Source organism: Cebus imitator, unplaced genomic scaffold (genome assembly GCF_001604975.1).
Source record: "Cebus imitator isolate Cc_AM_T3 unplaced genomic scaffold, Cebus_imitator-1.0 Scaffold6, whole genome shotgun sequence".
Taxonomy (NCBI): Eukaryota; Metazoa; Chordata; class Mammalia; order Primates; family Cebidae; genus Cebus; species Cebus imitator.
The window spans coordinates 12,038,806-12,052,873 of record NW_016107321.1 but is presented as its reverse complement, the minus strand read 5'-3'; positions in this window follow the sequence as shown (position 1 = coordinate 12,052,873).

The window sequence follows — 14,068 nt, the reverse complement described above, 5'->3', positions numbered from 1 at the left end:
CTTTTAAAATCGGAACTATATTATTCTAAGGATTTCAATTCTCCAACTCTTCAGAATAAATCTCCAACTTCATTAAACGTATTTCTGGTTAAGTACAAAATTTATGGTTCAAATTCATTCTCAAAAGATTCTGAAGTGAGGAGATGCCCATGTTTGTTAAACACTAAAGGCAACTGTGTTGCTTGGCAAAACTGCAATCTTGGTGTTTAGACACTTCCATTCACCTGCCTGGAAGGGAACATAGTCATGAGCAGTGTTCTTTCTGGGTGGAAATAAGAGGTCGGAGCTGAGTACAGTGACTCATTTGTCCTTTTTCTTTCCCCTATGTGCATGCATGCTTTTCCATAGATTATACCTCATGGAAATTCTCATTGGAAAAGACACTTCAGTAACATTTCCCACATGCTTTGACATTTTTTTATTTTTAGGAAAATGTTTCATTCTATTAGGTTAATTCCACCCCAAGGTATTTGCATAAGTGGCATGGGTCTGGCCTTTGACGTTATCTTCCTGAATGATCTCTGATTGCTCACTCAGGCATATTGTAGACTCTCAGTCTCACTGAATCTTGTTGCTATCTTTACCAAATCAAATCTGCAAAGTTCACTGGCAATTTAATATATTGTTTTTGAGTCATCTTGACATTTTGACTTCTTAAGTGTAAACTGAAAAATGCATTTACTGGAAATTTGTTTTTTAAAATAAAATAACATATGCCAGATCCCTGATCTACAGATGATTTCTAAAATCAGGCAATGCTTATGAGGTAATGCTGCTGAAAGGTTTTTAAAAAGGAAATTTGTCTCCAATGTTTCTAAAGCACATAAAAGAACAAGGCTGTCCTTAATAGGGGAAAAAAACACATAAAGAAGGGTGTAAATTATTAGGATATCATTCAGGTTTTTTTGTAAGGCAGGTAGATAGCAGGAGCAAATGCTGAAGGTAAAAATGTTTAGCATTGTTGAAAGAACTGGAGGAGAATATTGTCTTTATTTCAAAATTGTAAACACTATAAATAGATAAACCTTTTGGTAAGTGAGGCTTTATTAAGAAATCAATGCATATTGTTTTGAATTGATAGAACCTTTGGATATTTCATAATAAATAAGATGTTATTTTGTAGTAATATTGAAAGTTGAAATTTTCATCGTAGACATTTTTTATTAATAGCTTAAATAGTCTAGAGTTAATTCTTGCTACTGAATTGGATCATTATATGATGAATTCTACCACTTCATTTATATTAACCATTTAGCTATATCCATGCATGCTGCTGTTTACAGGTAAACAAAATGTCTAAATAGAGGGGAAAAGGAATTCCATATATGCTTACCTCATGCATTCTAAGGTTTAGAAGTTTTTGGCAATTGAGATTTTGGAATCACCAATGGATCACACAAATTGACAAAGTAGTTTGTATTACTCTTTTCTGCTTTAATATAAAATTTCTAAAGTCTTATAACATTTTGAAATATAAAACTTAAAATATTTAACTATTTACTTAATTTTAGAATTAAGTATTTAATTAGTTGCTTACTTTGATAAGATCAGGTACATTCACAGTGGTATGGCCATAGATGATTTGGAATAATACACTAATATAAATTGCTTGCAAAATGTATTTCTCTGGAACTGAATGAGATACCTTGCTGAATGGAGTTAGCTATAAATAAATCAGACAAATTGCTTTGAGTGAAATTGAATGTAAAGGAATGTAACAGTTTTTAAAAAGCCGTTTTTCCTTCATTTTATTCTTTCATTCCGTCTTTTATTTCTTTCCTCTTTGCATTGTTATGCAATATTTATAAAAGGGGTCCTAAACAAGATAACATAAATATAAAGTAGATAACAGAGTTAGGGCCAAGAGGAAGTAAAGTGGAGCCAGTAATAAGTTTAGTGTTAAAAAAAAAAAAACAGAGTCTTACATTCTAAAAACCAACAAAGGGCCATGGATTTAGCTCTTAGCTTTTTATCTGTGCACCTAATGAAAGGAATAGAAACAGCTACATATTCACAGTGCTCATAAGATAAAGACAAATGATTCATTCTAGAGAAGCACAGTGAGTTCTGATTTTAGGTCCTAACAATAGTTGAAGTTTATCATAAAAAGGATCCTGTGTGATCTAATAAACAAAGTACTAAGTAATACTGTTAACATAAATACAGTATCTGGGGATGCATCTTAATTGAGAGGTTTGTCATCATGACAGAAAAAAAATCAGTGAAAATAATCCTATTGAGGCAAACTCCACCATATCAATGAGGCAGGACTTCAATGGTCCTGTGAGGAGACAATTAGAGTATCTGGAGCAGAACTTCCTGACCAGATACAAGACCCCAAAGGGAATTGATAAATTTTGAAAGAGAGTGCTAGGAATCTTGTAAATTGTGTACATCAATGGGTGTATATGACCATGGATGCTTTAGAAAAGGTTGAGAGAAAAGAATAGGCTGCACATCTATTATGAACACCTTGTTTAAAAAATGAACTCTTCGTAAAGGTACATGATCTTTAGTTTTGAGAGTGTGCTCTCTGCCTACTTCTTGGAATACAAAAAAAAACTCTGTATGTCACATTAAAGAATAAAAACATATGTTCTAAGAATCATTCAGTAAGGGTAGTTTTTACCTCCTCTTAAGAAAGCTGAGATGCTGATTTAGTGCTAATTGGTAGAGAATGCTTCATACGTGCTTGGAAGTACGCACACTACAGAATCCTAGGAAAGATATAGATCTTAACAGAAAATGATGTTGTGAATGTTCCAAATGAAATTACAAAACCTTCGAGTTCCTATCATGCAGTGTGTTAATAAGTTTAACACACGTATTTCTAAAGCAGGTATAACCAAAAGCTTATCTTGTACATTACAAAAGAAAGAGTTGAATAAGTCACTCACAGGCTGTCTGGCTTTGAGCAATGCAATTTCCTAGAACAATATATTAAGATAAATTGCTTGCAAAATGTATTTCTCTATAACTGAATGAGATACCCTGCTGAATAGGGTTGTTAGCTATAAATAAATTTTTTAAAAATTTTCTGGCAATAGAGTTGGGGCAGAAGTTTCTTAAGGTCTTGGCTAGATTATGGGGATTAAATTACTATGCATCTTATGTATGTGTGTGTTTATGCATATATTAAAATTTAGTATATATATATATATATATATATATATATACACACACACACACACATATTATATATTAAGAAAAGTATTGGAGATATCTATATCTATGTTTAAAGTGTCCCAGAGAGATTGAATAACTTGCATAAGGCCATATACTGTATTTATGTGGTGGAGCTGGGATTTGAGCCAGGGCAGTGCTGCTCCAAAGCACCTGTTTTAGCCATTACATTATGCTCCCTTTATGTGCAATAATGCGATCATACTATTTGTTTATGAAGAAATGTTCACTCTCTACTCTCTGTGAAAGGAATCTAGGAGAGGATCAAGGCATTGTCTATTTCATTCCAAATGCTATTGTCATAAAAGTGCAAGTTATTGTGAAAGAAAGAATAAACCTCTCTTTTTCTACTAGAAATAAGTAACTACTCTGTCACGACCTGGTAGAATGCGTATTTCATTTAATGTTTCACAGTTCAGAGGCATCCAGACCAGCTAATATAACAGCTGCACCTCTTCATTTAGCCAGTGGCTGTTGAAGTGTAGGAAGTATTGTTTCACTAGTACAAAATTAAGGGTTTATTTAAGTGACTTATTTTCCTTTCTAAATTCTGCCAGTCAGCTTTATGACTGTTTGCACCAGCTGACATAGGAAGTCTATTTCTAGGAACTTATCAAATCATTTAGGGAAAGCAAAAAGCCATATTCATGAAGACATCTAGAGTATCTTTATTTGTAACAGAAAATAAGAAAACATCAGTGGGGAAAAACAGAGGTCTTACATTAAGGGATAGAAAGACAGCTATATAAACACAAATATAAATAATTATAAAAATTCTGTAAAGGCACATAAAATGTCTGGCTGAATGTAAAGAAAAACAGCATTAACAACTATTATAGACATATATTTAACATCATATATAGGCATGTTGAACATCTATTATAGACATGTGTTTAATATCTATTATAATTTCAGTAATTAATATGTATACTTGTGAAAGAAAATATGGAGAAAATGGAAATGGTTATATGAAATTACAAACATTTTGTTGTTCTGTCCTTAATATTGTGATTTTTATCTTCTAGTGGATTTTGCCAATTCCTTGACAAGTTCTTATGTTTTCACTAGAGATTTTCAGGCTTTCACTAGCTATTAATGCAATTCCTATCTTTCAAATAGTGGCTCCTCCACTCATTAACTGGGTGACAGTGTGCCAGTTAATTAACTTCTTTATACCATTTTTCCCCTTCTGAATATGGAGTGAATAATGTTTACATCATTGGGTTGTTAAGATCAAATGAGATAGTGCAAATTAATTCTTAAGTTTACAGTGTTTCCCAGCACATTGTATGTGCTTAAAAGAAACAAAATAAATAACCCAGATGGATTAGCAAACTTAGCTACCATTTGCTGAGTATTCAGAAGTTTGGACTAATGTGTGAGACATTACCATTTTAATGGTGAAAGAAAAAAAATGTAGTTAACATGTCAGAACAAAATTTAGTTTTGTTTTTAAAGCCATGGTGATAAAAATATATATAATGCATCACAAAATTTTAAATATAAGGCACAATTACAGTTTTTCTAGTCTTTTAGAAACAAAGGTATTTCCATTAAAAGCAGCTCAAAATCAGTAATAACCATTTTAAAAACAGATAAAAGAAAAAGAGAAAATATTACCAATGGTTTCATCCAACCCACAGCTCCTGTTAACATTTTAGGGGTTTATTTTTAGGCCTTTTTAATACACAAAGGATACTTTTTAAAAAAATAAAGTTATGTTGGGAATTTTATATTTCTCTTTACACTTAATGCTAGAAGTGGCTTCTTCATTGCCAAATAGTTTCCTTAAAAAAAATGACTACATTATTTTATATTTATTGGAGATTATAATTTAATTAGTCTACAAAGTAGTTTTTAGAATTTTTAAAGAAATTTAATCTACAATCAATAGTATAGCTTTTCACTATTAAAAAACTATTCTAAATATTTTTGTATTTTTTAATTTTAGGATTATTTTTATTACTCCCTTAATATAGTTTTCTAGAGGTAGAATCATTGGTTTAAATTGTGAATATTTTTAATGATTTTGATATAGATTGATGTATCACATTACCAGCGAAGAATGAATAAAGAGAATTTTAAAATTTTGCAGGATGAGAGTTTCTATCATTTTAACTTAAGCTTCTTTCATTTTGTTGAAAGGTGATGATTTATGATGGAACATTTTATTATATTAATTGATCATTTTAAGTTTTTATTGCATGAATTTTCTATTCATATGGTTTTTTAAGGCATTTAATATGCATTACCAATTTGTAATGAATGCTTTAGGGTAGGAAAATATTAACTTCCTGTCATATTTTCTTTAAGGATTCCCTTAGTATCTTTTCAATTTAAAATCCTGCAAGATCTGCACATGTACCCCAGAACTTAAAGTAAAATTTAAAAAAAGAAAGAAAAAACCAAATTTAATATGTTTAAACAGAAGTTTTACATGTGCATGTGTTCAAGTAAGCCCATAACTTCCTTTGCAATTTTTTATTTTACTTGAAATTTTAAATATTTTTTAATGTCATAAACTTGATAAACATTCAATTCTATGTTTTAAAAACTACTAAGTTGTCAGGCAGTTTCATTTATTTGTATGCACCTCTTTGGTTTGATGAAAATCGAATCCAACTGGCTGTTCATCTATCTGAGGAAGGTGTTTATATTCACTTCCAAGTTTCTTTCTCTTTAGGATTCTTGACTCAGAGTAAGAAGCAAAATAAAACAAAATAAAAATAGGCCGGGCGCGGTGGCTCACGTCTGTAATCCCAGTACTTTGGGAGGCCGAGGAGGGTGGATCACGAGGTCAAAAGATCGAGACCATCCTGGTCAACATGGTGAAACCCCGTCTCTACTAAAAATACAAAAAATCAGCTGGGCATGGTGGCGCATGCCTGTAATCCCAGCTACTCAGGAGGCTGAGGCAGGAGAATTGGCTGAACCCAGGACGCGGAGGTTGCGGTGAGCAGAGATTGCCATTGCACTCCAGCCTGGGTAACAAGAGCGAAACTCCGTCTCAAAAAAAAATAAATAAATAAAGACTCCTGAAATGTTATAATTATTATCCTTACCACAAAAGCATGATAACTTCCATTTTACATCCTAAAAGTGCTTAGAAATTTGCTTCTTTTCTTACTGTCTAATCATATAGAATTTAATCATATAGAATTTTTTGCAAACTGTCAAAAGGGCCTAAATAATCAAAAGTAGACGTTGTACAAAACTAGAAATTTAAACTTGAAAAATAAGAAGTAATAAAATAGTTCTAACTTTTATGAAGTGATGGAAATTAAAGTGTATATTTGAAATAAATGCATAATTAGTTGATATCGTTTCAGTAAGTTACTCTCTTCCAAAAGAGGCTCCAGTTTGTTTTAAACAAGTACACATCTCCCAGAGGAAATCATTTTTAGATGGATCTGTCTTACCAGGAAGTGAGAACAAGAGGACAAATATTTTTTACTTTTGAAAAACTAATTTTTGCATAAAAATTTACAGTATATTTAGTTATATTGATTTATACATATACTTTTCTTTCACCATAAGCACATTCTTAACTAGAATAATTTTAGAAATACAAAGTTAATTTTGAAAGGTCTTTAAAGGTTAAGTTTGTAAAGATAGTTAACAAAGATTAGAAAGTAGTTTTGGGAAAACCCCAGCCACTTTTTATTTGCTGTGATAAGCGTATATGAGCTATAGAAATGGAGAAGGGTGGGATAAGTATACCAAGTTCTAAGAACAATGTGAATTGCTGAATAATTTTTTCCTAGTTTGATACATTGATTGAAGTTATTTCATAGAACAAATTTTTAAAAATATCCAATCATTGGCAATGTTTCCAGTCTAGGTAAAGGACTAAGAAGTTTTTGTTTTGTTTTGTTTTGTTTAATTTATTTTATTGCATTTTAGGTTTTGGGGTACATGTGAAGGACATGCAAGATTGTTGCATAGGTACACACGTGGCAGCGTGATTTGCTGCCTTCCTCCCCATCACCCATATTTGGCATTTCTCCCCATGCTATCTCTCCCCAACTCCCCATCCCCCACTGTCCCTCCCCTATTTTCCCCCAACAGACCCCAGTGTGTAGTGCTCTCCTCCCTGTGTCCATGTGTTCTCATTGTTCAACACCCGCCTATGAGTGGAACATGCGGTGTTTAACCTTCTGCTCTTGTGTAAGTTTGCTGAGAATGATGGTTTCCAGGTTCATCCATGTCCCTAGAAAGGACACAAACTCATCGTTTTTGATGGCTGCATAATATTCCATGGTGTATATGTGCCACATTTTCCCTGTCGAGTCTATCATCAATGGGCATTTGGGTTGGTTCCAGGTCTTTGCTATTGTAAACAGTGCTGCAATGAACATTTGTGTGCACGTGTCCTTATAGTAGAAGGATTTATAATCCTTTGGATATATACCCAGTAATGGGATTGCTGGGTCAAATGGAATTTCTATTTCTAGGTCCTTGAGGAATTGCCACACTGTCTTCCACAATGGTTGAACTAATTTACACTTCCACCAACAGTGTAAAGGTGTTCCTTTTTCTCCACATCCTCTCCAGCACCTGTAAAATTAACTCCAGATGGATTAAAGACTTAAACATAAGACCTAACACCATAAAAACCCTAGAAGAAAACCTAGGCAAAACCATTCAGGACATAGGCGTAGGCAAGGACTTCATGACCAAAACACCAAAAGCATTGGCAATAAAAGTCAAAATAGACCAATGGGACCTAATCAAACTCCACAGCTTCTGCACGGCAAAAGAAACAGTCATTAGAGTGAATTGGCAACCAACAGAATGGGAAAAAATTTTTGCAGTTGACCCATCTGACAAAGGGCTGATATCCAGAATTTACGAAGAACTAAAACATATTTACAAGAAAAAAACAAACAAGCCCATTCAAAAGTGGGCAAAGGATATGAACAGATACTTTATAAAAGAAGACATATATGAGGCCAACAAACGTGAAAAAATGCTCATCATCACTGCTCGTCAGAGAAATGCAAATCAAAACTACATTGAGATACCATCTCACGCCAGTTAGAATGGTGATCATTAAAAAATCAAGAGATGACTAAGAAGTTTTGACATCCAATATGCCCATTCATGCTAAGAAAAACTCTTAAACAGTCTAGATAGAATCCCCTTTTCTTCTGAGTGAAGTAAAGATTTTAGATCCCGGAATTACTCTAGAGGCTTTAAAGTTAAAAACATTAATTGGAACTCTTTTTCACATAAGAACATTTCCAGATTGTTTTCTTTTTGCTTCAGCAAAAGGAGGATATTCAACATTAAGTCATACTGGCTGCAAAAATAAACAAAAAAGCCTTCCCAATTTTCCATCTTTGAATGTTTATTTTGATCAGCACTCATTCGGGGGAAACTTATAATGTATCAGGTGTTGAGGATATAATGACACATAAGACAGTTTCAATAAGTGGCATAATTAAATCAACTGATTATTTAAGTGTACTGTAGAAAATATTATCACAAAAATACAGATAAAATGCAATAAAAACAAGGCTGGAAATGCATTCTAAAAGGGTAATGAATTATAGACATAAAAACTGTATGATTTTTGTAGAAAATATTCCCTTTTCTGCTGTGAAGCTACACTATTTTTATTTTTAACAAGACATGAACCATCATTTATGCTTTTAAAAATACATCCCAATATACGAATCAAGCATTATTTGGATGACCTAAAGGACTAAAAAACCAATTATCATTCAATGAAACTTAGCTCTAGAAAACAATAGACACGGCTGAGAAATCTGGAAAAACAAAGCTGGTGGGATTTGAGTAATAGCCATCCTGTACTAAGACTAAGTTTTATTTGAGGATAGGAAAGATATATTGAACATTGGACCAAAAGAACTAAAAACTAAAATAATAATTTTTTTTAAAAGACTCGAGGTCCAAACCAAATGGAGTTGAAATAAGTACAATTTCAGTCTCATTCATTGGCTTATCTGAAATAGTTACCGAGCACCTATTATGTGACAGCGCCACGCTTTTCCATGCTAAAGTTGTCTGGTGATGGAGGAAATGCCATACACTGCAGTGACCCAACATGCTCAGTGTTAGTCTGGGGGAAATATGGGGTTAAACGAGAGCCCAAAAGCACAGTACCTCACCCAAATTTGATGGGAGAATGGGTTACAGTCTTTCTGGAAAAAAATATTCTACTGTAAGCGGAGACCCAAAGGATAAAAAGAGGTTGGAGTGGATGTTTCTGAGAAAGGAAATGGGATGTGTGAAAAGCCAGAGACATGAGAGAATATGGTACTTCTGAGAACCTGAAAGTTGTTCAGAGTGGCTGAGAATAGATTGTGGCTGGATGGGGAGGGGCAATGAGGGCTCATTGATGAGAATAGCATGATCCAGGCTTGCAAGCCTGTTTCCTTCAAGAGCAATGGGGAACCATAGAAAGATTTCAAACAAGGAAATGATGTGATCAGAGAGACATTTTGGGGAAAGATCACTTTAGCAGCATTATGGGAAAGAGTTTGGAAGGAAAAAGGTTGGAGCGAGGGGAACCCCGTTTGAGTCTGCAGAATTGCGCAGGAGAGGGAGAATGGAGGCCGGGCCTTGCTTAGTGGATCCTCTGTTTTGTCACCTAAAGAACTTGGAATCCCACATTGATTTCCCTCATCACATATAATGTATGATTGTATATGTGTAAGTATGATTGTCAGAGGCAGAGGTCATTTGTATCTGTTTCTAGAAACTCTCAAAGTGTTTCTCATTTCCTTATTAAGGAAAAGGCCAAGAATAGTCCTTGTGAATGCAGAGAAGAAAGAAGCACCCTGTGCCTTTTCTGTTTAATACTTAGGCTCAGCACTGTTTTGAAAGAAAAAGCCACTTTCTCTCTTTCCCTGCATGGCATTTCAAACTTCTTTATTTATTTATTTATTTTTTTTATCTTGAGACAGAATCTCACTCTGTCACTCCGGCTGGAGTGCATTGGCATGATCTCGGCCAACTGCAACCTCCGCCTTTTAGGTTCAAGCGATTCTTGCTTGATTCTCCTACTTCAGTCTCCCATGTAGCTGGGATTGCAGGTATGTGCCACCGTGCCCAGCTGATTTTTGTATTTTTAGTAGAGACAGGGTTATGCCATGTTGGCCAGGCTGACTTCAAACTCCTGGCCTCAAGTGATCCACCCACCTCAGCCTCCCAAAATGTTGGGATAATAGGCACAAGCCCCTGTGCCCGGCCTTGGTGTGGTATTTGAGATCCCCTAGAGGCACTGCAGGCACAGAAAGGAGTGTGGACCTAGGAAGCCATTCCAGATTAGGATGCATCTCACCAACATTTCTTTTGGTTGTCATTTGGAGATAGGAACTATTTCCAAGCAAGTGTAAATCACTGGATTGAACTGCCTGTTAACATCATCACTACACATTGCTCAAGCATCCTGGTAATTCCAGAGGCCCACAGCAGCAAGGCAACCACGCCACCCTCCCACTCTTCATTCTCTGTTCTGTGGGTTTTGAATCTGCTGGCCTCACAACCCACTTGAAGAGAAAGAAGAAAGGTCCAGATCTCAGCTACTTGAGAAGTCGCTTAAGTTTCTCAAAACAAAGTGACAGGATTAAATTATCCTAAATTCTTTCTAGCTGAAAATGATGGTTTTATGAGTCAGAAATGAGGACATTGGTGTTCCAGACTTGGAAGTACTACAGATACAGATATTAGAATGATGATTAAGAAGAATGGTGATTTTAAAAGCTTATCAAATAGCTGCAGCTCCTGTTTCCTTGACAGGGAGAGTCTCTTTCCTGAGGGCCGGGCGCCAGCCACCCTGGAGAGGCAGGGGCCCAGTTTGCCCGAGTCTCCTTCCTAGGGCTACTCTGCAACCCCTCACAAAGCGCCCGTTAGGGTTTGGTGTCTGGCTTCTGGCAGCACATTGACCTTTTCTCTGGAGTTGTGTCAGCAATGGACCAGCCTCTTTTCCTGGAGGGACTTGAGGAACGTCACGGGCCTGAATGCACTTCTAATGTATTTGTGTTTCAGCCACAATCTTCAAAAATCAATTGTTCACCAATTGGACAGACCTGCCCAGGGCTAGGGCTCCCCTCCTCCAAGCTCCCACTTTGATTATTTTAAGAATTCTCCCAACTCAAATGAAAAATACTAAAAATTTTAAAACGTTCAGGCCTTCTGAAGTTATCTAATCCTAAAATTAAATGTTGGGTATGCGAGTGCAAGCACACCAGGAAGGGTCTAGAAAGGACTCGTAGCTCTTTCCAAAGGTGAATTGAGGAGAGTTTCATAAAGAGGTAGAAGTAGTGAGGTGGTGAGGAATCCATGAACGAGCCAGCAGGGAGCTGATGGCCCTTTTAAGGCTGCAGGAGAGAAGCCACCCTGTGGAAACTGGATCTTGGGGGAGGAATGTAGCCTCTTTCAAGCCATGTCCTAGGGGAATAAATACCCAGAGCTCTCTTTCTCTCCTCTTCAGTCCTTTTGTTTACAACCAGCACCTGTCTTCTGCTGAGCCCAGCCAGCAGCCGGAAAACCACGGTGTGGATGATGTAGTCCATACATGCTGGGTCCATCCTGCAGACACCGGCCAAGCATCAGATGAAAGGAGTGCTCAGACACAAGTATGCAGTATAAGAGCAGCTAGGGAGCTACCTGGCACTGGTGGCCAAAGAAGAGAGCAGCCTCGAACAGCTGGAGCCAACACAATCTGTGGGTAATTGACATTGTTCCCTCTTTCAGGGAGCAGTCACAGAAGGTCAAGGGTCAGTTTCAGAACAACATAAGTAAACAAGCCTATTTAAGATAAATTCCCCTACACGTCCATCCTTGTACCCATTCTTTGCCCTCTCTCTCAGGGTAAGAGAACAGCTGGCTTCAGCTTATTCTCCCCCAAAGCTGTGCAGAGCCTTCCCACCTTTCAGAAGGCCTGCTCCTTTCCCTATAGCTTCTCCCACCACTCTGACCAATCTCCTTCACATAAAGGTCAGCCTTCATGGAAACAGAAACGGTGGAGAAGAGCAGAGAGGATGTCCAGCAGAGATGGCAGCGGTGGGGAGAGCCTGTGGCATCAGATCTCTCCCAATACTAAACCAAATTCAGGGCTCCTGGAAGGTCCTCTAGGGCTGAGGCAAAGTGGAAGAAACAGGCTTAGCTTCAGGGCCAAGGAATGGGTTGGAGAAGCCTGCAGTGAGAAACCAGATGGCAAAGCTGGAGACCAGCTGGAACAACTGGAGAACAAACAGAGGGAGGTAGACACGTGGCTGCCAGGGTCAGGGCAGGCCTCTATCCTGCCCCTGTGCTCCACACTAGGATGGAAATCAAAGTTACCAAGCTTAGGTCCCAGGGCCTCTTTGAAACTGGTTATAACACTAAGTAGAATACAGGGCCTCTGGCAGGCTCCTCCCAGGCAAACCATGACCATACAAAATACAAGGCCATTTGTAAAGTAAAAGTGAGTATATATTTTCACAAGCCACAGAGTATAATGACCACAAAAATTCATTTTGAAAAATGTTTACCTCTACCAGGTGCAGTGGCTCACACCTGTAATCTTGGCAATATGGGAGGCTGAGGCAGGAGGATCACTTGAGCTCAGGAGTTGGAGGCTGCTGTGTGCTACAGTTGTGCCACTGCACTTCAGCCTGGGTGACAGAGAAAGACTCCAAGTCCAGGGGAGAAAAAAAAAAAGTTTAACTTAATAATTTTTAGATAAAGGCAATGCTTTTCAGATTTAAAATTCTGTCATTGCAGATTTTCTGTCATTTCAAATGTTGTCTTTCCAGATTTGAGAAGAGGATTTGTCCCCTCTTTTCTTTCCGAGTAGCATCTAAGGTTCTGAGGGAGGACAGAGCAACATGAAATCTGGGAGGCTTCCCCTGGGCACTTTGGAGATAATCTGGGCCTGGCTGTCATCCATGGAAACATGCAGTGACATCTGGTCCCTGGGTGTGGGCACCCACACTGGCTCTTGGTAAGTTGTTTAAAGCCTGTGCCTTGCTAGGCCCTTTCCATTCTTTGTTCCCTGGATGGCATTTAGGGTTTTCCCAAGCAGGGTGTGCAGACTTTGTCATCCGGTTTGTCTCCCATACCATTATCCAGAGTGTTTCTCCATGGTTTGCTGTGTTTTATGTCAATCAGATGTGAAATGAAGCCAAGTTAACCTCTATTGTTCAGTCCCTACACTTAATAACACAGGGTCCTGTCATCCACCCTTTCCACTCTACCATAAACTCGCACCAGCTTCCCTGTGTCAGAGGCTCTTCCCCGGCCAATGGAGAATAGATGTAGTGCTAGAGGAGCCATGATAACTCACTCAGAAAATATTCTTGCCAAATCTTCATTCTAACATCTAGACTGCAGCTTTCTTAAGGTGAAAAGCCAGAAATTAGACATGGTTGTTTTTCATTTGATCCACACAGTAAACAGAGGGGATGATCAAGTTAAAGGCTGGTTACACGGAATGTATGTGGTCATCCCCCAACATCCTGGGCAGATGCTCGAAACCGCTGATAGCACCTAACCATATATAAACCATGTATTTTCCATCTGTCAATAAATTGACCAAGTGACTACCTGGGAGGTAGCAGGGACAGCATAGATATGCTGGACAAAGGGATGATTCACATCCTGGGCTGGATTGGGCAGGATGGCAGAAGATTTCATTGTGCTATTTGGAATGGCACACACTTTAAAATGAATGCATGGTTTATTTCTGGAATTTTCCATTAATATTTTCAGACTGCTGTTGACCATGGGTAACTGAAATCAAGCAGTGAGAAACTATAGATAAGGGGGGACAACTCTATGTGTTGGGGAAACACATACTGTATATAACGGATGACATGGTGCAGTGGATACAATTGGCTTTAAAATTTTTAATGCTCTATTTTTCAACTTTCAC